Source organism: Rousettus aegyptiacus, unplaced genomic scaffold, assembly GCF_014176215.1.
Source record: "Rousettus aegyptiacus isolate mRouAeg1 unplaced genomic scaffold, mRouAeg1.p scaffold_m13_p_1, whole genome shotgun sequence".
NCBI classification, from domain to species: domain Eukaryota; kingdom Metazoa; phylum Chordata; class Mammalia; order Chiroptera; family Pteropodidae; genus Rousettus; species Rousettus aegyptiacus.
Window position 1 is genome coordinate 123,090,032 of NW_023416284.1, and position 27,470 is coordinate 123,117,501.

General features: G+C 33.3%; 2 long non-coding RNA genes across 4 annotated transcripts in view; both read right to left on the minus strand.

Annotated features, from left to right (window-relative positions):
* The window catches only part of LOC107517045, a 44,749-nt gene extending 40,373 nt beyond the window's left edge, over nucleotides 1-4,376 (minus strand). For all 3 annotated transcript variants that reach the window (XR_004950539.1, XR_004950538.1, XR_004950534.1), the window contains exon 1: nucleotides 41-4,376. This is a non-coding gene — a long non-coding RNA (uncharacterized LOC107517045). The remainder of the gene's footprint in view (nucleotides 1-40) is intronic.
* Nucleotides 4,377-18,163: 13,787 nt separating this feature from the next.
* LOC107517043 overlaps nucleotides 18,164-27,470 on the minus strand; it is a 266,407-nt gene continuing 257,100 nt past the window's right edge. The window contains exon 4 of the long non-coding RNA XR_004950543.1: nucleotides 18,164-21,869. This is a non-coding gene — a long non-coding RNA (uncharacterized LOC107517043). The remainder of the gene's footprint in view (nucleotides 21,870-27,470) is intronic.

Consider the following 27,470-nt stretch of genomic DNA (forward strand, 5'->3'; position numbering starts at 1 on the left):
TTTCCTGTACAACTTTAGCTCTAGTTTCTTCATTTCTTACCTCATTGGTTGCCTTGGCTGAGAACTATCAACTCTCAAGTCTAAGAAATTCCAACTTTAGTGGATCTGGTCCTCAGTCCCTGACAAAGAGAAGAGACAGATCAGAAATTTTAAAACAACATTTTTGAGAAAAAGCAACATGAGGGACACATGCATTTGGGAAGAAGAGAACTCAGTAAGAGATTCCATATTCACCTACTCAGCTAGTAATAGGGTGACCAGATAGTTTATCATCCAAATTAGAAGACTTCTGAGAAAAAAAAAAAAAAAAGAGCACTAACTAGATAGGATGCCAAACAAGATATATAAATGGAAATTAGAAGGACAAACTGGGGACATATGGTAACCTTAGCTCTAAATGAATCTAAGACCACACCATTAATTCCAGAAATAAAAATCAAGGTAGGGAGATGGGACTGCAGAAAGTAACCCTCTGTCACTGTCAAGGAGGCAAGACATGTCCTTACATAAATTTTAATATAATTTTGGTCATTAAAACTTTTGGTCTTCAAATGTTTGCAAGGGGGAAACACAACTGCCTAAAGGTTAGGGCTTAAGCTAAGAGAAATGTAATAAATTCCAATGTGTAATCCAAGTCACTTGGGACACAGAGATCTTTGACATATGAATTCAATCACAGATTAAATGTTCTAAAAATACATTTTTAGAGCAGGATAACCATATCCCATATAAATCCATGTTTCGTACAAAACATAGAAATTTGTTTTAGAAATTATAAAAGATATTATTAAAAATGGAAAACTATTGTGGTATTTCAAAATTTCTCCTTCAGTAGTTTTAATTTACTGATTAGCTCTGTCTACTGGCAAGACAGACAAATTATGTTTCCTGTAAACCAGATGTTGGAGTAATATAGAAAAATGGATATGTCAGTGATAATTCCTAAAGCTGCTAAATGAGAGAAACTGGCTTTTCATGATTGAAGCTTTCTGCCATTACTGTCAATTCTATTATATCAGTAGGCCGTTTTCAGTTTTCTTTTGACATTCAGCTTAATCTAAAAACTAGATTATAACACTCCTAAGAGAAATGCATTTAAAATTTCTCAAAATGGTTTTGTTTTTAAATTTTCTTCCAAAATAAAGTTTACATTTAGTGAAAATTAATCTTCATGAAGATAAGCAATACAGTATCATTGCCTTATTAAAGTTATATGGAAAGTGGTGTTTCCTCTTATTCCTTGTCCCCATGAATATAATTTCTATGTCATGTCTAACTTAGAAAATTTTCCTTCCACCTGACAGGCTTATTTTACTTCTTACATTAAGAATTCTTTTTGAGCATTGCTGTCTATGTCCCTGACTTTATTTCCCCATATAATAACTGGAGTGAGAATTCACGATTATTTAAGCAAATCTAAATAGTTTGCAATCAAAGAATCCATGTTAAGCAGATGTTAGGTGTTTAATACTGAGCTCCTTTGGCCCTGCATTTCAGCCTTTCTGACTACTGGCTCATATTTGAAGACAGATCATCTTTTTTTTTTTTAATTTTTGAGAAAAATTCATTAAGGTATAATTTACACACAAAAAAGTCCATAGATCAAAGAAATCCATAGATCTTAAGTGTTCAGTAGACTTAGAATCATCTTTAACCATTCTCTCTTTTATCTTCTATATTCGATGAGTCTCCAAGTCTCTTTGAAATATGTTTTCTTTCTGCCATTTCTTCTCTTCTATCACTCATGTCTTCCTTGTTCCAAATCACATATCAGAAAGGTCTTATAAATTTAGACATCCTATTCTCATTCTTGATAAAGAATTAAATATTCTAAGATAGTTACTTGCCTATATATGGATTCTATTTGGGTTTCTGATTTATCGACATGCACTATTGTTATAAATAATGGAAGGAGTATTGCTTTGACTCATCTATTATTTGAGAAAAAAGAAGAGGAAGGAAAAAAAGAGCAAGGTAGAGTAGGAAGGAAGAAGGAGTTAAAAAAAAAGAATAGCCTTACATATTCCATAATAATTTTGTTCCCATTTCTAGAGATCACAGGAGGTAGACTTCAGTCTAGAATACTCCTTGCTTGTTTATAATCTAAGATAGCCAGGAGAAAAAAGTAGCACTGGAAATAATTCATTGAGCTACTATAATGGGGTCTGAAATAGTTTGTTTTGATCTTTTCTTCTATGTTTTCCAAGTGATTATATTTTGTCACATGACTTCAGTGCTTGTAAAAAGCATTTAATAACTATTCTAATGAGGCATTATTTATATAAGACTGTGGAAATCTTTCATACATGTATGATACCTTTTCTGAACACTTAACTGTCTCATCTTACATTCATCAGTCAATGAATTCTTGTTAACCACCTACTTTCAGCAGTGCACTATGTGAGCAGAGATGAATGATAACAACATGACTCAAGTCTAGTGAGAAATGCGATAAAAAGTATTTAAACATGTAAGTAATTACGTGAGTACAAACTTAGAAGAATGTTGAATATCAAATTACTAAGGGAAAATGGACAGAACTACTTTAAGGATGTACCATTTAAAGTTAGACTGCAGTGAAGAGAAATCATGTGCAGGGAGAACATTTCCAACAAAAAGAATAGCTTTGTGCTGCTACTAAGGTAGGAAAGGGAATGTGTGATGAATTGAAATGAGGCCATTTAAGCTTGATCACAGTGAGCAAGTTGGAGAGGGGAGCTGTTATTCGGGGTCTTTAGTCACCCAGGTGGTATGGATATTGTTCACAAAACAATGGGAAGTCATGGAAGACTTTTAGGCAGGAAGTGATATGATCTGATTTAGTTTTCATAAGAGCACTTCGATTGCTATTTGGGATATATATTGGAGAAAGCTAAAAGTGGGAAACCAGTTGAGAAGCTATTTGAATGTTCCTTATGAGCGGAGATAGTACCTACTCTTGAGCCAGTGAAGATAAAGAAAAATTGCTAACACTGAAGTAGAATCAAGGAAGAATTTCTGGTGAGTTAATAACACAGTGAGTGACTGTGCTGATTCCTAGGGTGTGTAATACTGGAGTAGACCAGGTGAGGGGTATAGAAATCAGTGTGTCCTATAGTTTATGCTTTCTGCATTTTATTTAATCACTGCTCTTTTAATGGCAAATTAGCCTATTAAAAAAATACTGCAAAAAATATTCTCAAATCTATGTTATTGTATACAGGTCCACTCCTAACATTTGTTGGCCACAGGAAAATATAAATGGAGGGTCACATATCATCTCTAAATACTTAAATGTATTAATCAAGCTAACGAGTTGTTAAATAAAATAAATTCTATCTTCCTCTTTTAACAAATATACACTCATAATGACCTGGGAGATCAATCTGAAATTTCCACTTCTCAGATGTCTTAGTTTCCATCTATTTGCCCTCCACCTGCCCCAGTTCTCAGTCCACTCTGGGGACAGTCCTATCACACAATTTGCCTTGTGTTGTTACATATGGACACTCCAGGTCTAACATTCACTCCACCTGCACAATTCTGATAGACTCTCCTCTTTCAAATAGCCTCCACTTGACCACTCCTTGAGCCTAGAGGTGCTGAGAGAGAACAAGCTGGGCAAAAGGTCCATTCAGAACCTGGAAGTGACTTGCACCATTTGGCAGAGAATTCTGAGTCCTGAGTATATGGAATGTGATCCAGGATGGGAGTAGGGGAATTGCAAGCTCCATGTTGGAATGACTTCTTGACCCCAACAACTATCCACCCCATATGGAAAGAAAGGCAGGAATAACCCCTGGTAAAGACAGGGCCAGAAGCAAGGACCCCCGTGATCTGAATTTAAGGTAGGTACTGATTGCATAGTCATGCATTCATTTCTGTAAGATGGATCCCTAAAAGAGAAATTGATGGATAAAAGGATATGATTATCTTTTTATTTGGAAAAAATTCTATCTGATGCACCAAGTATTGCTAGCTAGTTATATTCAACTGAGGATGTATGAGATAGCCTTTTCCTTTCAACCTCACTGAAAATGATATTTTAAAAAATATTTTGCCAAATTACTAGGTGAAAAAACAATCTCATCATGTGCATTCAATTATGAGCTTTATATTTACATTTATAATATATTCTTATTTGAATTACCTGTTCTTTGTCTTTCTTTGGAGAATTACTTTATAGTTTAGTCAATAAGTTTTAATCTTTCACTTTATATTCCATTAATTTCAAAATTTATCTTTACTATGTCTATTCTCCAAAATTATTTCAGTTGTAGTATTTTTGGTATGTTTCTAGTTACTTAAGTTTTCACTGATTTGTTTCAATCTTTGCTTTTTGATTAAAGCTTTTAAAGTCATATTTTAGTCTAAGCTTTAGCTATGGAACATTCATATTCATATTTTCATTAATTTCTATATAATTTAAATTTCTTCTATTTTCTGTTCATTTTTTATCCATGAGTTTAATGTTAATGGGATTAATCTTTTCTAATTTGTTCATTTTGTATTAATTGAATTACTATAAACAAGGAGTATGGCTTGTAAAAGTCCTACTTTTTAACCTTTATCATGAGCTTCCCAGACAAAAATGAGCTAAAGGAATTTATCAACACCATGCCAGTATTACAGGAAATGTTGGAGAGACTTCTTTAAGAAGAAAAAACATGTAACAAAAACATGAATAAAGAATAGTAAATAACTACATTACCATCAACAAGTATCTCAAATGGAAAAGTATTAAGTGCTCCAACCAAAAGATAGGGTGGCTGAATGGATAAGAAAACAAGGCCCTTACATAAGCTGCCCACAAGAGACTTGCTTCAGATTAAAAGCCACATATAGACTAAAATGAAGTGGATGGAAAAGATATTGCCTTGATGGACCTGGAGGGTATTGTGCTAAATGAAATGGGTCTGACAAGAAAAGACAAAGATCACATGATTTCATGTACATGTGGAATCTAAAGAACAAAATAAACAACAACAACAAAAGCAGTAAGAAACTCATAGATACAGAGACTATTTTAAGGGCTACTAGATGGGAGGGCAATGAGGGACAGGAAAATAAAGGTAAAAGGATTAACAGGTACAAATGGATAGTTGCAGAATACACATGGAGATATAGAGTGTAGCATGGGTAAGATGGTTAATAATGTAATAAATATGTAAGGGGAATTTGTTGATCAATGTCTCCTCAATAATTTTTAGTAAAAAAAAAAAAGATGCCTTCAGACATTTTAAACCATTCTCTGGGTGATACAAAAGCACCTACAGTTGAGAACCACTGACTTAGATAACAGAAACGGTAATTCAATTTTCCTACACTGATAGAGAGGAATTAAGATATCGTACTACTGGGAAGTGGAAGTTTTTGAGATAATTTATCATTAGTTATATGCACCATAAGTCTCACTCAGAGAAGACATGTTCATTTATTTTTCTATATATATTTTAATACAGGAGATTGAAACATACCCTGAATTTAAGAAAGTACGATAAATAGGCAAAGTAAGTTACTTCCTTCTAAAATAATCATAGGACATCCAGGAAATAAAGTTTAATAAACTTAACCAAAACTGTAATTTCATATGTTCACCTACTGAAGTTTAATGAATTTCATTTTAGCCTCAGAATTGGGGTGAAATATTCTGATGCTTCTTTAAAAAACTTGAGCTACCTCTGGATGCCATGTCACCATTTAGGAAAATGCTGCTTCTATCTTCTCACAATTCCTGTAATGGAAATAATGAAAGATCCATTGTGTCTTCAAGAGAAGATACTTGTCTGCAATGAATACACATCTTGAAGGAATTTAGGTAGGAAATATAGTCAAGCCAATCCATTAATGATTCAACTAATCTTTCCTCTGTACTGGACATTGTAGATAATTTGGGTGCAAAATTAATGAGAATGTACCAATGGTAGTTCATTGATGTTGAAAATTCAGCTAACGCTGATGGAATTTTAATCATAAACAAGCAAATTGTATTATAATTTGGTATTTTAGCCAGTAAATAAGTTAATAAAATTATTTTACTGCTTCTAATAAGTAAAACAGGTTTTTAAATACTGGAATTGGCCCAGAAACTCTAAGAGGGAATCCTTTTTTCAGGTAAAATTACACTAGGCAATAGAACTGAGAGGTTCAAAGAAGCATAAACAACAACAGCAGTGGGGTAGTGGTATCAATATTGCATGCTTTTGATTTTGTACACAAAACTTTTTCTCTTAGGAGATGATTCAATAAACAATCTTTCAGGCAAGATAAACTCTTCTCTGAAGTATTGAAGGTATTCAGACTCATTTTTATAATGTATTTTAATCTTTAGATAAATAGTTCCTCCCTATTTATATAATTAGGTTGTTATTTTAGTTATTTCAGTTCAGAAGCTTCAGTAAATGATCACAGCATGTCTATTATCTCTCACAATGTCAATGTCATGTCTGATGTGAGAATGGATTAACCGAGCTGAAGAGCAGATATGTCAGAAGAAGTCATTGCTAATTTAAGAATTGCTTTCTGGATTTATCATAATCTGACAACTAATGGGTAGCTTTGACTGATGTTTTTAATGTCAACTGTGGATAGCTGAATGGTAATAGTGAGTTAACTGTAAATACATTGTTTTATTACCTCTGGAAAGAACATACCATATTCTTAAATATAAACTATAGTTAAAACAAAATTTTCTGATGTATTTTTCAATAACACATTTCTCTTTCTAAAGATCTCAATTTCTTGAGATAATACAAAGATCTCAAATGCATGATACAATGACATTTGAAGAATTGCTGATATATTTTAGGAAAGAAAGTAAAAGGAGAAAATGTCAAAAGTACATCAGGACAAAGGAAATGTATCAGCATTAAATCTAAGTAAAATAGGAGAATTAAAAAGGTTTATGTGGAATCAATATTAAATCCAACTGGGTTTTTTCTACCAATAGATAAGGATATATCTGTGACTTTTATTATGCTCAGTCATAGTTCAGAATATGTCTCTACAACTATCTCAACCATGGTATTTCATAGGTAATTCCTAAAATTGGGAGAGTAGATTCATACCATGGAGAGTGAGAGATTAGAAAGAGACAGAAAGAGAATAAAACTGGATAAATTAAAGTCTAAAGAATAGGATGTCATAATACTATGTTAAACATATTTTATTCTACTAAAAAAAAAAGAACTTGACCAGATAATAAAGTGATAATGTTTCCATAACCCTCCACATAGAATGGAAAATAGAATTTCTCAATTGAACTTTAAGTTCTTGTGGAGTCTTTAGGGTTTTCTATATAGGGAATATGTCATCCGTAAATAGTGACGGTTTGACTTCTTTGTTTCCTATTTGAATGCCTTTTATATCTTTCTCTTGTCTGATTGCACTCGCTAGGACCTCCGGTGTTATATTGAATAACAGTGGCGATAGTGGACAGACTTGTCTTGCTCATAATCTTGGAAGGTTTTTAGTTTTTTACCATTAAATATTATGTTGGCTGAGAGTTTGTCATATATGGCCTTTATTATGGACAAATAATTTTTGAAAAAAAAAAAGCCAAAAACATACAGTAGAAAAAAGAAAGCCTCTTCAATATATGGTGCTGGGAAATTGGAAGGCCTCCTGCAAAAGAATGAAATTAGACTGTTATCTACCACTGCACACCAAAATTAACTCAAAATGCATTAAGGACCTGAATAGAAGACTTGAAACAATAAAATGCATAGAAGAAAACATAGGAACAAAACTCAAGAACCTTGGACTTAAAAAGAATTTTACATTTCCACCAGAAATGTAAGAGTTCCCTTTTTTCCACACATTATTTTTTATCTTAATAACAGCCATTCCAACAGGTATGAGGTGAAATCACAGTGTGATTTTTTTAAAAAAATTTTATTTATTTTTTTATTTGTTTTATTTTTAAAATTTTATTTTTTTACTTTCCCCTTCCTCCATCCTCCCTCCTCTCTGGTAACCACTAGTCCACTGTCCATGTCCATGAGTCTCTGTTTGTTTGTCCTGTTTATTTGTTGCTCTTAAGTTTATACCCCACATATAACTAATATAATGTGACTTTTAAACTTTTCTGTCTGGCTTATTTCACTTCGTATGATTATTTTAAGATCCATCCATGTTGCTGCAAATGGCAGTATTTCATCCCTTCTTATGGCTGAGTAATATTCCATTGTATATGTGTACTAAAGCTTCTTAGCCAATTATCTATTGTAGGACACTTCGGTTGCTTCCATATCCTGCCCACAGTGAATAACACTGCTATGAACATTAGTGTGCAAATATCTTTTCGGATATGAGTTTTCAAGTCTTTGGGGTAAATACTCAGTAGAGGGATTGTTGGATCATATGGTAGATCAATTCTTAGTTTTTTGAGGAATCCCCATATTGCAATCCCACTACAGTGGATCAAGGTTCCTTTTTTTCCACATCCTCTCTAACATTTGTTATTACTTGTCCTGTTGATTACAGCCATTCTAACAGGTGTGAGATGGTATCTCATTATGGTTTTGATTTGCATTTCCCTAATCGCTAGCGATGTTGAGCATCTTTTCATATATTGTCAGCCATTTGTATATCCCTTAGGGAGAAGTGTCTGTTCAGGTCCTTTGCCCATTTTTTGAATGGATGATTTGTGTTTTTTTGTTGTTGTTATTGAATTGTATGAGTTCTTTGTATATTTGGGGTATTAGGCCCTTATTGGGGCCTAATTGCATGCAAAAATATTTTCCCATTCCGATAGTTGTCTCTTTACCTCGTTGATGGTTTCTTTGGCTGAGCAGAAGCTTTTTAGTTTGATGTAGTCCCATTCATTTATTTTTTGCTTTTACTTCCCTTGTCTTTGAGGTCAAATTCATAAAATCCTCTTTTAATTCAAGGTCCTCAAGTTTCGTTCCTATCTTTTCTTCTATGCATTTTATTGTTTCAGGTATTCTGTTCAGCTCCTTCATCCATTTTGAGCTAATTTTGATGTGTGGTGATAGACAACAGTCTAGTTTCATTCTTTTGCAGATGGCTTTCCAGTTTTCCCAGCACTACTTATTGAAGAGGCTTTCCTTTCTTCACTGTATGTTTTTGGCTTTTTTTTTTGTTGAAAACTATTTGCCCATACAGAAACAGACTTACTTCTGGACTCTTGATTCTGTTCTACTCATCCATGTATCTGTTTTTCTGCCAATATCATATCATTTTGATTATTGTCATTTTGTAGTATAATTTGAAGTTGGGCAGAGTGATGCCTCCAGCCTCATTCTTTTTTCTCAGAATGGCTTTAGCAATTTGAGGTCTTTTGTGCTTCCATACAAATCTGATTTTTTGTTTGTTCTATTTCTGACCCTGGAATGAAGTCCACTTGATTGTGGTGTGTAATATTTTTAATATGTTGCTGTATTTGGTTCGCTAGTATCTTATTTAGGATTTTTGTATCTGTGTTCATGAGAGACATTGGTCTATATGCAACCCAACAATCCCTTTTCTGGGTATCTACCTGAAAAATTTGAAAACACCTATTCTTAAAAATATACATAGCCCTATGTTCATTACAGCATTATTCACAACAGCCAAGACATGGAGAAAACCTAAGTGTCCTACAATAGATGATTGATATAGAAGATTGCTGATTTTAGGCCTCATTTGTTCTTCCTTTTGTATTTTTTTAAGATGAAGCATTAGGTTGTTTATTTGGGCTTGTTCTTATTTTTGGAGGTAGGAGTAATTTCTTAATTGCTAATTTTAATATTGTTTTTAGCTTTAAGTTTCACAAAAGTATAATTATTATTATGATTATTTTTCTTCTCAAAGGAGACTTTCATTTTTTTAAGGTAAACTGTCCTTTAACTTAACATATAGGTTCTTTAAAAATAGCATATGTGCTATGTTCTGATGTTCTTCACTGCAGGTTAGACTGGTAAATAGTGTAGCACTTTGGGCAAATTTGCTAAATTTTGTGAGCTGAGACTCCTTATTTGTAAGACTCCTTATTTCCACAGTATCAAGCTCCTAGCATTTCTGTAAGAGTTAAATGATTTAACAACATGTAGTAAGGGTACGTGACATGGATATTTTAGAGAAAAAATATTAACCATGCCACTTTCTGCCCTCTTCACCATTGCTTTAAAAAATGTGATATGACAATGACAGAAAGCAAATGGCAGCAAAGGAGTTACACATTGTACAAGCTTGTAGCCCACTAATGTTTCAAAGTAAAACTATTACTTTTTTTCTTAGATTATTATGTGAAATCTTTGGTTTCCTTCTAGCTGTCTCTGCCTTGACCAGAAAGTCCCCAAAAGATGATTGTGATTGACCACAGCATGAAGAAATACTTTTTGGAAATCAACTTTTTCCATGAGTACTTAGCACACAGACCATTATGTTAGTGCTCTAGGCATATAAAATAATGATATACTCTATCCTTAAAAAAATTTAATTCTGGGCTATTCACAGCTTGCTTTACTCTGATGGGAGTCAGGATTTTGTGGTAATTGAGGCAAAACTTTGCTCTAGCATGATTGTGAAGACACAGCACAAGTGGAATAAGCAACACTTTTTTCAGATACATTTACTCTGATGTATTAGGAGTGACTCAATTTAATTGAAAATCATCACCAGACATTGTTATTAAATAAAGTTATGAAATGATTTCCTATAGCAGCAGTGACTTATAGGTCTTGTGTGCAGCATAAAATTTTAATGAAATGGGCATTGAAAGATTATCATTATAGTATATCATGCAGTCTATGATTAAAACATTAAATTATTTTTACATAATTAACCAAAATAAATGCTAGGTCTGGGATTTAAAATGACAACCAAAGAAAGAAAATGAGCTTGAATTTCATTAACAATATATTATAACATAAAATAAACAAATATGTCCGATAATTACTATGTATTACACACCATTAAAATATTAACTTTTTTGTCAAAGAAGCAGAAAATAAGGTAGCTATTTAGAAATAGGGCATGGTTTTTCTTTACCATAGACTCTGAGATTCTCAAAGATTTGATATCTATAAGAGATCTCAAGAATATGTTTTGAGATGTGTTGGGCCAATGCAGTAGACTTCTCAACATTTATACCAATCCAACTGGTTAGTCTCTAACCTTTGTCAGCTCATCCTTCTGGCCAGCAGTTTCTTTATTTATGGGAGCAACTTGGCTCTACTAGAATGTAAGCTAAATGAGGGCAGCATTTTTTACTGTTTTGTGCACTGATGTGCACTTCTATGACTCAGAAGAATAACAGGCCTAAAGTAGATACTTGATAAATAATTGTTGAGGAAAGAATGAGAGACAAAGAAAGAAAAAAAGAAAGATAAAATGGGAAGATAGAAAGAGGAAGGGAGGGAGGGAGGGAAGGAGAGAGTGAGGGAGGATGTAAGAAAAAGGAAGGAAGGAAAGAAGGAAGGAAAAGAAAGACTGAGAGCGACATAGGGGAAAGAATTGCTTGGGGATCCAGGAATCGATCAATCAATTGACCACTTTCTATCACTCTTCTCCCCCAACTTGAGCAAGGACCATTTGCCCTATTGCTTCTGGATGCCATTCTAAGACCGTACAGACAATCAGCCATAGGATGAAATCGATCTCATGATGGTAAAGAAAAAAAAAAAAAAACCTGAGTCCTCATTGGTATAGTGGTATAGTTGAGTATTTTAATTAACCAAGCCTGAAGTGATTCTTACCTTTGAACTTAATCATTATGTGATAAAATATATTTTATCTTATTTAATCTAAGTTAAGATAGAAGTTTTATTTTTGCAACTGAACATTTTCTAACAGATAAAATCTGGATTCCAGAGTTTGGGGACAGCATACTGAGATTGAGAGCCAGTGATTTTACCAATCAGAACCCAATATGGCATCTGTAATGAAGTTCTCTGTAATCGTTAATAACAATCGCAATGATAGTATTATTCGCTGACAGTATGTGTCAAGCCCTGGGCAAATGTTTTGCATACACTAGATCCCTATGATAGCCTTACTAGGTGAATATTACTATTACAGTTTGCAGTTGTGGAAACTGAGGCTTTAGGGAGTTAAGGAAAATTTAGAGGATACGTAGTGATTAAGGGGATTAACCTAGGATATTAATCCATGTCCGTTGGACTCTAGAGCTCAAGGTTTGCACACCTTGAGTTCATTCACATGGGCCTCATTTGGGCCTAACCTCTAGAGAGCTCCCTTTGAAATTCACATGCTCTACATATAACAAAGTAAAAAAATTAAGGCTGAGCTTCTCTCCACATAATCCTTAACTTCCAATTTTCCCTGGCTTAATTACTCAAAATTTCTAGTTTTGCCACTGTCTATGGGTATTTAAATTAGGGGATAAATTGATGCTTCAACATATATCTGCATAACATCATTGACCTGGAAAATTTGGTATGAAGAAAACTTCTTGAATGATGGCAGAAGCATAGGTGAAGAAAATCTCCGAAACAAACAGAATGATATAGAGATCCCCTGAAAGATACATTTTTTAAGGTACCTGATTTCCATCTGTTACTTAGAAAGTGAAAAGAATACAGATATTGAAAATAGTCCTCCTAAGCAAAATACGTCCACCTAGTTTTTTTCTTAAAATTTAATAAATGATTTTTGAATAGGGAATAATAGTAAACTAAGCATCAGTGTTTGTTAACTACTTTCAGCACACTCTCAAAATTGCCTTGCCCACCAACTTTTTGAGTTTCTTTCCCTGATTTTCATGGATGAGAAATGTTGCTACATGTTAATATTAAAAAAGAATCTCTCCCAGGTAAACAGGCATGCAGAAGTCCCCTTGAAACAACTCCTTATTCAAAAACGCTATCATTTATAGCTTTTGGGAAATCTTGCAGAGAAAGCTAAACTTATTCTCATGATAACCTCTGGAATCTTTGACATTTTCACTATTATTTTAACAGTCCTTTCTATCCTACTTCTCAATTCTTCCAGGATCTTAAGCTCATTGAATTTTTTATTAGCCCTAATATTTTCTAGCCTTCCTTGAAAATTTTTATCAAGAATGTAGGTGATTTTTACAATGTTAAACTCTATTCATTTATTCAGGTAACATGTATTGCTAACCTACCTGGCAATATGAAAGGCATGATGAAAAATAGATAAGACAGAGTTTCAGAGATAGATAGATAGATAGATAGATAGATACATGAATAGATATTGAAAATGCAAACTGTTGAGTTTATAAGAAAGGAAGTTTTAAAAAAAATGTGTTAGAGAAATCCAAAGAACGAACACCTTAACCTGCCTAGAAAAACTTAGAAAATCTTACCTTAAGTAGATAATTCCTCAGCTGAGCCTTAAAAAATAAACAGAAGTTTAGCATATAGGAAATAGAGTAGAAGGAAAAAGTGGCATCTGGGACAGATGGAAGAGTAATGGAAAAGCATGAGGTAGGAATGTAAGATTCTTCTAGAATTAAGTATTATCATAAACTAAATCCTCGTAAGGGTACTGTGAGTTCTTGTCATTATTGTCACATTACTGATGAAGACTCTAAATCTTGGAAAATTTGATTCATTATCATTTTCCTAATTCTTTGTTGTTCAATCTTCTTTGGTTCAAGTTTTTTTTTTTCCTTATGAATTAATTATGTAAAACATATCAGGGAGCCAATCCTGTCACAATTATTCAGTAAATGCCTGTCAAATAAATGCATGAATCAAGGGAACAAAGGAGTGCCATTTTTCTTTATTTATAATTTTAACAAAAATTTATATGATTTTATATTGGTCCCCAACATGATTAAAATTCATGTCCAAGCAACTGAACTTGCGAGAACAATTTTAAAAATAAAACCTCTCTCGTTATTCAAATAGGGGATTGATTACAAAAGAGTTAGAAGGTCTAGAAGAGCAAAAGGAAAAGGAAGGTGACCTAGAGGAGAAGAAGAAGAGGGAAGAGGAGGAGAAGAGAAAAAGAGGAGGAGGATGAGTAAGAGTCTGAAGAGGAGAAGAAATGCTGATATTAGAGACTGCCAATGATGTTGCAAAAACTGGAAAGCCAAATACGAAAGAATGAAATTAGATTGATCTGACACCATACACCAAAATTAACTCGAAATGGATTAAGGACTTGAATATGAGACCTGAAACACTAAAATACATACAAGAAAATATAGGCATTTAAATGATGGACCTTAGTCTCAGAGGGGTTTTTGTGAACTTGACCCCAAAGGCAATGGAAGTAGAGCAAAAATAAATAAATGAAACTGCATCCAACTAAAAAACTACTGAACAGCAAAAGAAACCATCCACCAAAAAAAAAAAGGCAACCAATAGAATAGAAAAAAAATTTGGAAACGCCACCTCCAATGAGGAGCTAATATGCAAAATATGTAAAGAACTCATACAATGCAAGAGCAATAACAATGAAAAACAATCCAATTTAAAATTGGGCAGAGGACCTTAACAGACATTGTCCCAAGAAGATATACAGACAACCAACATATATATGAAGAGAGTATCAACCTCATTAGCTAAACGGGAAATGCAATCAAAACCATAGATCAAAATACTATCATAGTAGGGAACCTAAATATTCCACTGTCAGATATGGACAGATCATCCAAACAAAAAATCAAAAAGGAAATAACATCCTTAAATGATACATTAAACCAACTGGACAAAATTGACATTAACAGAGCTTTTCATTCCAAAACAGCTGCTTATACATTCTTCTCTAGTGGATACGAGACATTCTTGAGGATTGACCACATGGGACACAGGGATAGCCTCTACAACAATGAGAGGGTTGAAATCATACCAAACATATTCTCTGATCATAATGCTTTGAAACTAGAGATCAACTGCAAAAAGAACCACGAATGCATGGAGATTAAACAAAATACTACTGAAGAATAACTGGGTCAGAGAAGAAATAAAAAGAGAGATCAAGAGATATATAGAAATGAATGAAAATGATAGTAAAAGATATCAAAACTTTTGGGACACAACAAAAGTGGTCGTAAGAGGAAAGTTGATATCATTACAAGCCTATCTCCAAAAACAAGAACAAGCTCAAATAAACAATCTAACGCTTCATCTTAAAAAACTAGAAAAGAAAGAACGAATAAGGCCTAAAGTCAGGAGAAGGAAAGAAATCATCAAAATTAGAGCAGAAATAAATGAAATTAAAAACAAACAAAAAAATTAAACAAATAAATGCAACAAAGGGCTGGATCTTTGAGAAGGCTAATAAAATTGACAAACCCCTGACTAGACTCACTAAAGAAAAAAGAGAAAAGATACAAATAAACAAAATCAGGGATGAAAGATGGGAAATTACAACAGACACTGTAGAAATACAAAGGATCCTACAAAAACACTATGAAAAAGTATGTAACATCAAATTCAATAACCTAGAAGAAACGGACCAGTACTTAGAAAAACACAACCTTCCTAGATTGAATCAAGAACTGGAAAATCTAAATAGACCAATCAGCTGTATAGAAATTGAAACAGTCATCAAAACCTACCAAAAAGTAAAAGTCCAGGACCAGATGGCTTCACCAGTGAATTCTACTAAACATTCAAAGAAGATTTAATACCTATTCTCTTCAAACTCTTCCAAAAAATCAAAAAGGAGGCAATACTTCCCAACTCATTTTATGAGGCCAATATTACCCTGATACCAAAACCTGGTAAAGATAACACACAAAAAAAGAAAACTACAGACCAATATCTCTCATGAACACAGACACAAAAATCCTAAATAAGATACTAGCGAACCAAATACAGCAACATATTAAAAAGATTATATACCACAATCAAGTGGGCTTCATTCCAGGGTGACAGGGATGGTTCAACATATGCAAATCAATTAATGTGATGTACCACATAAACAAATTAAAAAATAAGAATCATATGATCATATCAATAGATGCAGAAAAAGCCTCGACAAGATAAAGCATCCATTTATGATCAAAACACTTAAGAAAAATGGTAAAGAAGGAAAGTACCTTAAAATAATAATGGCGATTTATGACAAGCCCTCAGCCAACATGATACTTAATGGTGAAAAACTAAAAATCTTCCCTCTAAGATCAGGAACAAGGTAAGGCTGTCCACTATCGCCACTCTTATTCAATATAATTGGAGATCCTATCTAGTGCAATCAGTCAAGAGAAAGATATAAAAGGCATCTGAATAGGAAACAAAGAAGTCGAACTGTCACTATTTGTGGATGACATGATTCTCTATATAGAAAATCTTAAAGACTCCACAAGAACACTACTAGAAACAATAAGCAAATACAGTAAAGTCTCTGGATACAAGATCAATGTTAAAAAATCCATAACATTCTTATACTCTAATAATGAAGTGTCAGAAAAAGAAGCAGAAAAAATAATTCCTTTTGCAATTGCAACAAAAAGAATAAAATACCTAGAAATAAAGCTAACGAAACATGTGAAGGACCTATATAATGAAAACTATAAGACCCTATTAAAAGAAACTGAAGAATATATAAAGAAATGGTAAGATATTCCATGTTCTTGGATTGGAAGAATCAACATAATTAAAATGACCATATTACCTAAAGCATTATACAGATTTAATGTAATCCCTATCAAAATCTCATCGGTATTTTTTAAGGAAATAAAACAAATCATCAGATTTGTATGGAAGCACAAAAGACCCCTTACTGCCAAAGCAATTCCGAGAAAAAAGAATGAGGCTAGAGGCATCATTCTGCCGGGCTTTGAATTACACTACAAAGTGACAGTAATCAAAATGGCATGGCATTGGCAGAAAAATAGACACACAGACCAGTGGAACAGAATCAAAAGTCCAAAAGTAAACCCATATTTATGTGAGCAAATAATTTTCAACAAAAAAGCCAAAAAACACAGTGAAGAAAGGAAAGCCTCTTCAATAAGTTGTGCTGGGAAAAGTAAAAAGCTACCTGCAAAAGAATGAAACTAGACTGTTGTCTATCACCACACACCAAAGTTAACTCAAAATGGATTAAGGACCTGATTAGAAGACCTGAAACAATAAATGCATGGAAGAAAACATAGAAACTAAACTCATGGACCTTGGGCTTAAGGAGGATTTTATGAATTTGACCTCAAAGGCAAGGGAAAAAGCAAGGGAAAGAGCAAAAATAAATGGATGGGACTACATTAAACTAAAAAGCTTCTGCTCAGCAAAAGAACCAGTCAATAAGGTAAAGAGACAACCATCCAAATGGGAAAAGATATTTGCAAACAACATCTGCGATAAGGACCTAATATCCAAAATATACAAAGAACTCATACAATGCAATAACAACAAAAAAAAAAACAACAAATGACCCAATCAAAAAATGGGCAGAGGACCTGAACAGACACATCTCTCTAGAGGACATACAAATGGCCAACAAATATATGAAAAGATGCTCAATATTGCTACCTATTAGGAAAATGCAAATCAAAACCACAATGAGATACCATCTCAAACCAGTTAGAATGGCTATAATCAACAGGACAAGTAATAACAAACATTGGAGAGGAAGCCGAGAAAAAGGAACCCTCATCCACTGCTGGTGTGACTGCAAATTGGTATGACCTTTATAGAAAGTGGTATGGAGCTTCCTCAAAAAACTAAGAATTGACCTGCCATATGATCCAGTAATCCCTCTACTGGGTATTTAGTCCAAAGGTTTGGAAAATTCGCATTCAAAAAGATATTTGCACACCGATGTTCATAGCAGCATTATTCATAGTGGCCAGAACATGAAAGCAACCGAAGTGTCCTACAATAATAGATGATTGGCTAAAGAAGCTTTGGTAGATATATATAATAGAATATTAGCCATAAGAAAAGATGAAATACTGCCAATTGCAACAACATGGATGGACCTTGAAATAATCATACTGAGCGAAATAAGCCAAACAGAAAAGGTTGAAAATCACACGATATCACATATGTGAGATATAAACCTACAAGCAACAAATGAACAGAACAAACAATCAGAGACTCATGGACATGGACAATGGACTAGTGGTTACCAGAAGGGAGGGAGGAGGTGGAAGGAAGGAAGTGGAAAATAAGAAAATAAAAAAATAAAATGTTTAAAAAAATGCGTATATATAATATGAAAAAATAATAAACTGGCATTTAAAAAATAAAAAATAAAAATAAATAAAAAATTAATATAAAATTCAATTACTTAATGAGGTCAATTAAAATTGTGAGTCTGATATCTTTGTGAATGTTTCTGAATGTATTTCAACTTAATTTCATTATATTCACTAGAAATTTTTTTTTAAATGTCCAGAGTAGCAATCACCTTTCTTAAATATATTATGCGAAAAGTGAGAAGTTTAATCAATTTAAAAATAAGTACACCGGGAGAAGTGGGATTTGTACAAGATGGCTTCCATGTGCCCTTCCCATTCTCTCTTCCCCCTAAACAGCAGGATTCTAACAAACCTGGGTAGTGTAGGTGTTGAAACTGTATGACATATAAATTTCCCATAACAGAAAATCGTATTATTGTGTAAAAGTTCTAAAATATGCATTACTACAATGAACAAAATTCAAAAATTAATTCTAGGAAAGTAATTAGTCTATTCCAGAAGCAAGGAAATCATACAAAAAAGAAAATCATGAAAATTAAGAGATAACAGATGCAGCCAATAATGTGTGACTCTGAATTTAGCATTTAGCTAAATAAGAATGAAATTGATTTCTTAAAGACACATTTAATTACAAATTTACCTTGGTCTTAATTCTATTCTAAGGGACTGACTCTAATCCATACATAATTTCATTTAACCTTAATTATTTCCTAAAGACCCTATCTCCCAAAATAATTGATATTGGGGATTTGGTCTTCAACATATGAATTTTGGAGGGGCAGTAGATAGAGTTAACAAACTCTATCCTAGCATCCCAGGTGAAAAATAAGGCTGCAATCAAAAGCTTTGTGGGAATTATTCCATTAACTCAGCTAAGTTCATGTAAGAGACTCTACATGCAACTCGCAGTCCAAATCTACTAAGTAGTCAATCTTGTGTGATGAAATTGATTGATTTGGATGAGACACCTGTCTAGGTGATGAGTAATGGGACTAGGTATCAATAGCATCTAATGAAGTAATAAATACATATCAAAGTTCACACTCTACTTCTGTGGATTACTATACTAGGTATAATAATCTTAAAATTTCACATAATAATTAACCTTCTAAGGTATATTTACCAAAAAATAATATGTAGAAACTTAATATATTTTAAAATATAAGAGACACCTGGATAAAGTCATAATTTAGCAATAGATCTGGGGACTTAAAACAGACATTTGGCTATTTTAACAAATGGAAAATGACTGATACAGTAACTTATAGTAGAAATATCATAAAACAAACAAAATAAGTATCACTTTCTGGCAGAGTTGCTAAAGTATGGGGAAAAAAGCATAAATATAAAACTGCTCACCTTAGCAACTAAATAATTTCTCATAGATTCATAGTGCATTGAGCCACCTCCATATTTTCTAAACAATTCATAAAATGTTCCTAGATTTTCTCACTAGTAAAGACATTTACCAAATGTTCTGCTAAAGAGATTTACTACATTGAATTACATTAATATAGTTTTATCTTTATTATGTCATGTTATGTCACATTTTTCTCTTTTTGCTTTTAAATCTATAAGCTTGGTGACCTTAGAGGAGGAATGGAAATAAATTTGGGATCATTTGTTCATTTTATTGTGTGGCTTTGTAGTTTTCGGAGATCACATATGATTTCAGAACAAAGTTACTAATGATTATGGGCTACTAAAATGTGGATCCAAGAGGAGGTAACATATAAGGCAGGGAAGGTACAGACATTTATACCTGCACTCTGATAGACTGTTAATAGTCAGCACTGTGAATGTGTGTGCTTTCTACTTTTGACAAAGATTGCTGGGAAAGTCCTGTAACACTTTATGAGGTACCTGGATTTGATATGATTGTGGAATTGCTTCACAGCAGAATTGCTACTCTTACAAGCAAACATAGTAAATCTTTAGTATAAAAAAATAAAATAGTTATGTATTTTCATCCTAAAGGTTCAACTTATGATTGAGATCCAGAATCATAACTACTATAGGGGGAAAGCTAAAGATAATATTTTCCTACTGACTGGGATATTTCAATTTCAGCAACAAATTATTATAATGAATAAATCAATAAAGTATATATTTTTAAAAATAGTTTACACCGTATTTTTCGATCATAAACAAAATTAACAGGAAGGCTTATTCATGAAGAAAACAAATGATGATGCTAATTAGATTAAGTCCATAAGCAGAATTTCACAGACATAAAGAGAAAGTTTCTAGAAGAAGTCTATTAGCAGGTATTTCCATTTCAATATCCACCCTCTGAATATCATGGTATGCCACAGCCTTCTGAACACAGTCCTACATCTCCACATTGCCGCCAAAAGCCAGGACCCTGTCACTGACTCTATAGCGCATAGTGATGCTCCCACAAGGGTCTTACTTTTCATGCACCTACGTACAGACTTCATATAATCTCTCAGGAATTTGGCCCCTTTGGTCTCAATTGTTGTGTTCCTAGTCCACAAATTATCATCTTCTATCATCTCAACATCATTCTTTCTCATGATAATGCTCCTATACTCCCATTTTTCTCCTATGAGCATCAAGATCTTACCACTTGTAACTGTCTAAATTTTCTCATTCTTCACATTCTTGTCTAGTTTTCTGTACAATTTTTCTCCCTCTCACTCCTACCAATAGTCTCTATCTCAGTGTTTTAGATGGAATTTCTTTGGGTAAATGCCTTTTTTTTTTTTCTAAAGAGTTTTTATTTCTCTTTATTTCCTTAAATTCACTGAATTTAGGACCTAATGATTCATGACTCTACTGCTCTCTCACCTGGTAATTACTTTCTTCCATTGCCCTCCATTTTGTAAGCCAATATTATTATCCCCTCTATGGCCCTTACATCAGCGCCAAGTTGCTCGAGAAGTAACAGTTTAATGGTGAGACGCCCAGTTGGAAGAATGAAAAAGAGGCAGACATGAGAATGAAATGGCAGGCACCAACTTTATTATGAGGAGTGTAGTTCTATTGGGGGAAGTGCAGTCTGTCACAGGGGATGCGTGGTATTGTGTGCACTTCCCCTGCTCCTCTTCTTGTGCTCCCCTTCTGTTCTCCAGGGGACCACATGGCTCCACATATAGCAGAGTAAAATAGTGGCATTCAGCTACACATGTGTGATACAATAAGCTGAATTATTTTTACATAACATTCTAAATCCAAGGTCTCATTCCTATCCATGCACCTGGATCACAGCTAGACCTTGGACCAGCCAGACCTTGTATTAAGGCAGGACTGTCGCCACACTTACACACAAATAATAACATATCCTTAACTTTACTATTTTATCTTAAAGACATGTCAATAATAATCTTTCTTAAACTTAATAAAATTACTCTGTAATCCTTTCTAAAAAATAACTACCTAAGCTTGCATGAGTTTTTCTACTATATATCCCTCAATTTCAAATTTATTTAACTATTTAAATTACTTTTTCCTCATTATCTAATAGATTTTGAGGAAGGAAGTTTAGAATTTTAGCTGTTACAGAAGGGTCTGTTGGTACTTTGATTCTAAAAATGAGGCAATTCTGAAAATGAAATACATGAATTATGAACCAACAGAAAATACATAACAATATATAGGTATCTATAAAGACCAGAATTGAGAATAATGACCAAGAATTGAGCATAAATGAACGAAGAGAAAAGTGCTTTGAGATGAAATAGTTACAAAATAGAGGCACAGAATATAGAAACATGATTTGGATACTCATCTTAGTTCTTTACTCCTATGCGCATCTCACAGATTGAGGCCAAGAAAACTCCCAGACCTGAAAAAGTAAAAAGAAAGTCCTAAATATTGTATTTACAATCTTTTAAAACATAAACCAAAGGTGTTGTACATAATACAGTGTATGTCAGAACAGAAATTATAACATAGATGATTAAGAAAGAGGAATATTAGTGCTAACCAGAGGAAAAGAACACTTCTTAAAATCGAAAACTAACTACTCAGTATCTGAATTTATTAATATGTACAGTAATGTAGCTTGGTGAGTTTTTTTAAGTTAACTAAAAAGTTAATTTTAAATATAGTCACTTAAATTAGCTAATAATTTCAGTGACTTAATAAACAATTTAATAAATCAGCAAGTAATTTATATATTTTTATGTTAACTCCCAAACAACTTTTTGTTGGAATATCACCAATTGTAACTCAGTTCTGGTATAATTGTTGAGCCATAGCCCAAGTAAAAAGAGGAAAAACAAGACTTAAATAATATCTTCTCTGACTGCTTTTCTAATAAACTCCCAATGCCAATCATGAAAACTAAACATCTATCAGAGTATTTCCAGGTATAAAAGCAGACAGATCTTAAGAATTCAAACTTATTTCTAATATAAATTTTAAAAAGCACACAAATGTAGCTTATTAAAGGCTGCCAGGTTGACCTTTATCATGTGCTGAATAAATAAACACATGCATTATTTTTACCTCTTTCTAAAATAAAACTTCGGTGAAAAACCTTTTAATAGATAAACCCATTAAAATAAACAGAATGAGAGAAAAAAACAGAGCAACTATTTTAGAAGCTGGAAGCTAGATGGAAAGATGGTTAACTGTAACTAGCTCAGCAACTGAGAAAGCTGAATCTGAAACCCATATAAAAAGTTCAAGAAGCAATCATGCTTAAACATAGATCCTTAAACACCTGAGGAACTGGCATAAGATATTTTCAAAAATTGATTAAATTAACACTTAAAAAGCATAAGAATTGGTTAAAAACTTGCTTAAAAAATTATTAAGACCCAGATCTTCTCTATTCCAAAGTCTCTAGGTAACTGTTTCTCAAATACACTTGCAGAGAACTACATGTATAATTTTTGACAGCCTTATTGGGATATCATTCACATATTATACAATTTACCCATTTAAAATATATACAGTTAACCCTTGAACAATATAAAAATTAGGAGTGCCCACCTCCTGCAGAGTTGAAAATCTGCTTATAACTACAGTAATTCAATGGTTTAGAGTATATATCACAGAATTGTGCTAGTGTCATCACAATCAATTTAGAGAATTTTCATCACCCCCAAAAAGAAACCCTACACCTATTAACTATCATGCTCAAATCTACCATTCTTCTCAGCTCTAAGAAACTAGTTAATCAAATTAATTAAAAGTAATTACCTTTCAAATTAATTAAATTTTAATTAATTATTTATTTAATTAAGATTAACTAAAATTTCTGTTCTATGTATCTGCCTAATCTGGACATTTAATAAAAATTGATTAATCCACTATGTGCCCTTTTATGAAGCTTCTTTCACTTAGCATAACACTTTTAAGTTTCATTCATATTGTAGCACATAGCAGTACTTTATTCCTTTGTATTGTCAAATAGCATTCCATTGTATGTATATACCATGATTTGTTTACACATTTTTCCATTGATGAACATTGAGTTTTCACTGTTTACATATTATGAGTAAAACTGCTATGAATGTTTGTGTACAAGTTTTTGTACCAATATATGTTTTTATTTCCCTTAGGTATAGGCATAGGAGTGGAATTTCTGTGGCATATGGTAATTCTATGTTTACCCTTTTAAAAAATTAACATTTTTTTCAAAAGTAGCTGCACCATTTTACATCCCCATGAGCAATGCATAATATTTCCAACTTTACAGCCTCATAAAACTTGTTATTTGTCTTATTCTTTTAGACATCCTCATGGGTTTGAAGTAGTATCATTGTGTTTTTTATTTGCATTTTAAAAGGTTTATGTTTTTTGAGATAATATAAAAAGTCTCCTGCCCTAAAAGATTTCATACATACAGAAGAATTAACAAATTTACATAGTGAATATGGAAAGCCTCATTCTATTCTTTCACCCTACTCCCAAAACTCTGGCAGCCACATACATATCATCCAGGCAGATGAATGGGAAAAACCCTTAGGCACTCACTCTAAACAGCTCAGGAGAAAGAATCTAAGATACAGACATCAAGTATCCCCCAAAGAAATATCCCACAATAAAAATCAAAATTAATAAGCCCAACCCATATACTCAGAGCTTCAATCAACTTTTTACTACTTTAATTATAGATATAAGCAGTCAACCAAGAATTGTCAGGCATTTTTAGAAAATGTATGAAAAAAAAGGAAACCTATGAAATCAAAGACAGAAACTAACCAAAACAGGAAGGAAGGAATTCGGATTAAAAGAAAAAAATAACTATGTAAGGAGAATAAAACTTTAAAAACTAATAAATCTTAACTATCATTAATACCCTGAGAGACATGTTATTGCATCCATGAACAAGCATTGAATGCTACATAAGGGAACACTCAGAAAACAAAAAGTAATAGCTTCATGGTTTACTGAAAGAAGAGTAGTCATAAAAAACTCAGTTGACAGTTTAGAAGAAGAAATTGAAAAAAAATTCCTAGAAAGTATGCCAAAAAGACAAGAAAGTGGAAAATAAAAGAGTAAGGTAAAAAAATCTTAGAAAACATTTGGTAGACTCAACATCCATCCAATTAATAGATATTCCAGAAAAAAAGAACTGAGAAAATAGAGAGAAGAAACCAAGTAAATTATTTAAGAGATTTTCAAAGTACAGAAAGACATGACTGCCCAGTTTGAAAGAGTGCAGAAAGTACCCAATGAAAGCATAAAAACAGACTTACTCAAAGACATACTATCATGAAATGTCCTAACAGTAGAAACAAAAAGATTCTTCAAGCTTCCAAAAAAAATATGCAAAGACAGGATTCTGGGGGCAATATGGAGGCAAGGTTTAAATCTCCTCAAATTCCCTTATATAAAAATACTAAAGGAACGCTTAAAGCACTGGAAGAAACTATAAACAGCCAATGACATTGTTAATAAAACTAGATAATAAAGAACATTCATGAACATTCAGAAGGGGTCAAAAAAACAACAGCAGTACAGATCTTCTAGCATCAACAGCTAACTAGTGTTAATGGTAAAATAAAAACTGCGGAAGGATGGTTTAAGCCATAAAACACAGTAATCACCAATAAATACCATCTCCCAAAGAAATAGTGAATGAACTCTATATGAATAAATTTAAAAACAACTGATGAACTTTGAAGAAGTCTTCCCAGGTTCCAAATAAAAGGTTAATGCACAACCAGGGGACCACTAAGGAAGACATAAGAAATTCAAATAATACACAAGAGGCTAAATCACTAGTAGAATGTAAAAATATCCAGTAAATCTTCACTTTTAAAAGGAAAGGTCCACTTTGAAGTAAAACTGCAGAGAAAGAAATCAATTGGGAATGGGGAGAACATTAGGGATCTTAGGGAGAGAAAAAGTTCAGTTACTGCATGGCAGAAGAAACCAAGAGAGCACTGAGTACTGTAATAGCCAAGGACAATATTTAACAGTGAGATCACCACCCCGAAAAACAAGGCTGGTAGAGCTCTGGACAGCAAGCAGAATTATGTAGAGGCAAGAAACCTACCTGAATCAGATCAGGCTAAGCCCTAAGAACTCTTTAAGTGGCTAAAACATGTATATAGAAAGATAGAATGTGTGTGTGTGTGTGTGTGTGTGTCTGTGTGTGTGTATTACATTCATTTTATAGATGAGAAACCTGAGACCCAGAGAATTTATGCAACTGATCAAAATCATACATTATACACTGGCAACGCCCAGAAGCCTAATAATGAAAGCTACCTCTTTTTTTAATTTTGCCTTTGGTCAGCTCTGCAAAAATCGTCATTGCAAAACAGTAGAGGGAAATTCATGTGGATAGTTGCTGCCCTGAAGTTGCTTTTTATAATAGAAAAAATATCAGAAGCTGAGAATCTTCAAATATTAACAGCCTTTGACTCATTTTGTGTTTATGTTGACTGTCTACATTGAAATTTCATACAAGCCAGAGCTGTACATGCCAACTCATCTCACTTTTTCCCCTTTCTTTTCTCTAAATGTCTTTTAGCTTGATTCACTCGTGGAAGAGTACACATAATTCACTGAGCTAGTTGATGGATAATAACCAACCAACCCTTGTGAGATATTCAGTAGTTGAGAAATGAAAGGAATTACTGTAGAAGGGAAATGAGTCCAAGGACCATGTCAGCAAACTGTGAGAATGCATATAGATAGGAGTAATACTGGGAATGTAAGCCAACACCCACACCAACAAGGACTATTATTGTCCCACTGAGATGCTGTACTGAAGAACACAGATCACTAGCCACACCTAAAACTGTAAATATATCTAGGTTGTATCTGTAGGACCACTTCCATAGTTATTTGGTTTTATATCATTATAATTTTTCTTATTAAGAGTTTAGGTCTCAAATTTATCCAGAAGTGCTTTTATTTCCCCAATATTTGCTCAAGATGTTATCTATCTGACATAGGAAGGCATTTCGAAGCTCGTTCTCTATTTTAAATAGTGAATGCCTTAACTGCCAAGTGGTGAATTAGGTAAAGATTTGAAGATTACTAGGATGGTTGTCAACTATTTTATTTTAAAAATCGCCTGCATTGTGGTTCTTCATGTCACCTTAACCCTAAGAGTGCTGACAGAACTGCCTTGTTGTTGTTTACTGTGCCAGCCCACACTGCCCTGTTTTAACTGGATAAACTTCCTTGAACAGTGAAGAGATGGAGAAACAAAAGGAAGGTGTTAGACATTGTTCAGTTCTACTAGGGCACAGGACTCTGAATCATTCTCAAGAAAGAAAAAAAAAATGTCCGAAAACCTGAAGGAAATCACTAGTGAAACTCAAGAATAAACTATCAAGTTAGAGAAAGAGCAGAACAACTCAGTATAGCCTCATTGGAGGTTGAAGAATAAGCCATTGGCAGGTCTAAGGTTTTGTTAATACAAAGTCCAAAGAGCTCTGAGTAATCAGCCCTGGTTCCTGTTCTGCAGCTTTAAGTTCAGGAGCTTACCAGGACCAGGCTTAGTCAGCAGGGGGAGAATATGACCCTGGGGTAATAGATAAGGGATGTTCATGCCTGAGTGTTCATTTTACTCAACAGTCACATTGTATATTGCATAATCCTGAGATCCGTGAGATAAATACACCTCAGAAGAGGCTGTGCTCTCAACATACATTCAGACTACTTTAGATATACCCTGTAGACACATCCTAGGCTCCTATGTATACATATAATGATGACTTGGGGAATGGGGTTGGCAGTTGTGCTTTCTGAGGTCCTGATAGGAATTCTTTGACTTGGACATTGCCGTGTACAACGATCTACTCTGTTGGCGTCTGGAAGAAACACCTCCAGAATTGTCCTGAGAATTATTGCTGACTGCACAAACTTCTCTCTACATTATTTGGAAAAGAAATCTTATTTTATTGACCCAAAAGATGTGTTTGTCTTTCTGTTAGCAAAAATCTACTGCAACAATTGACAATTGTTAATACAA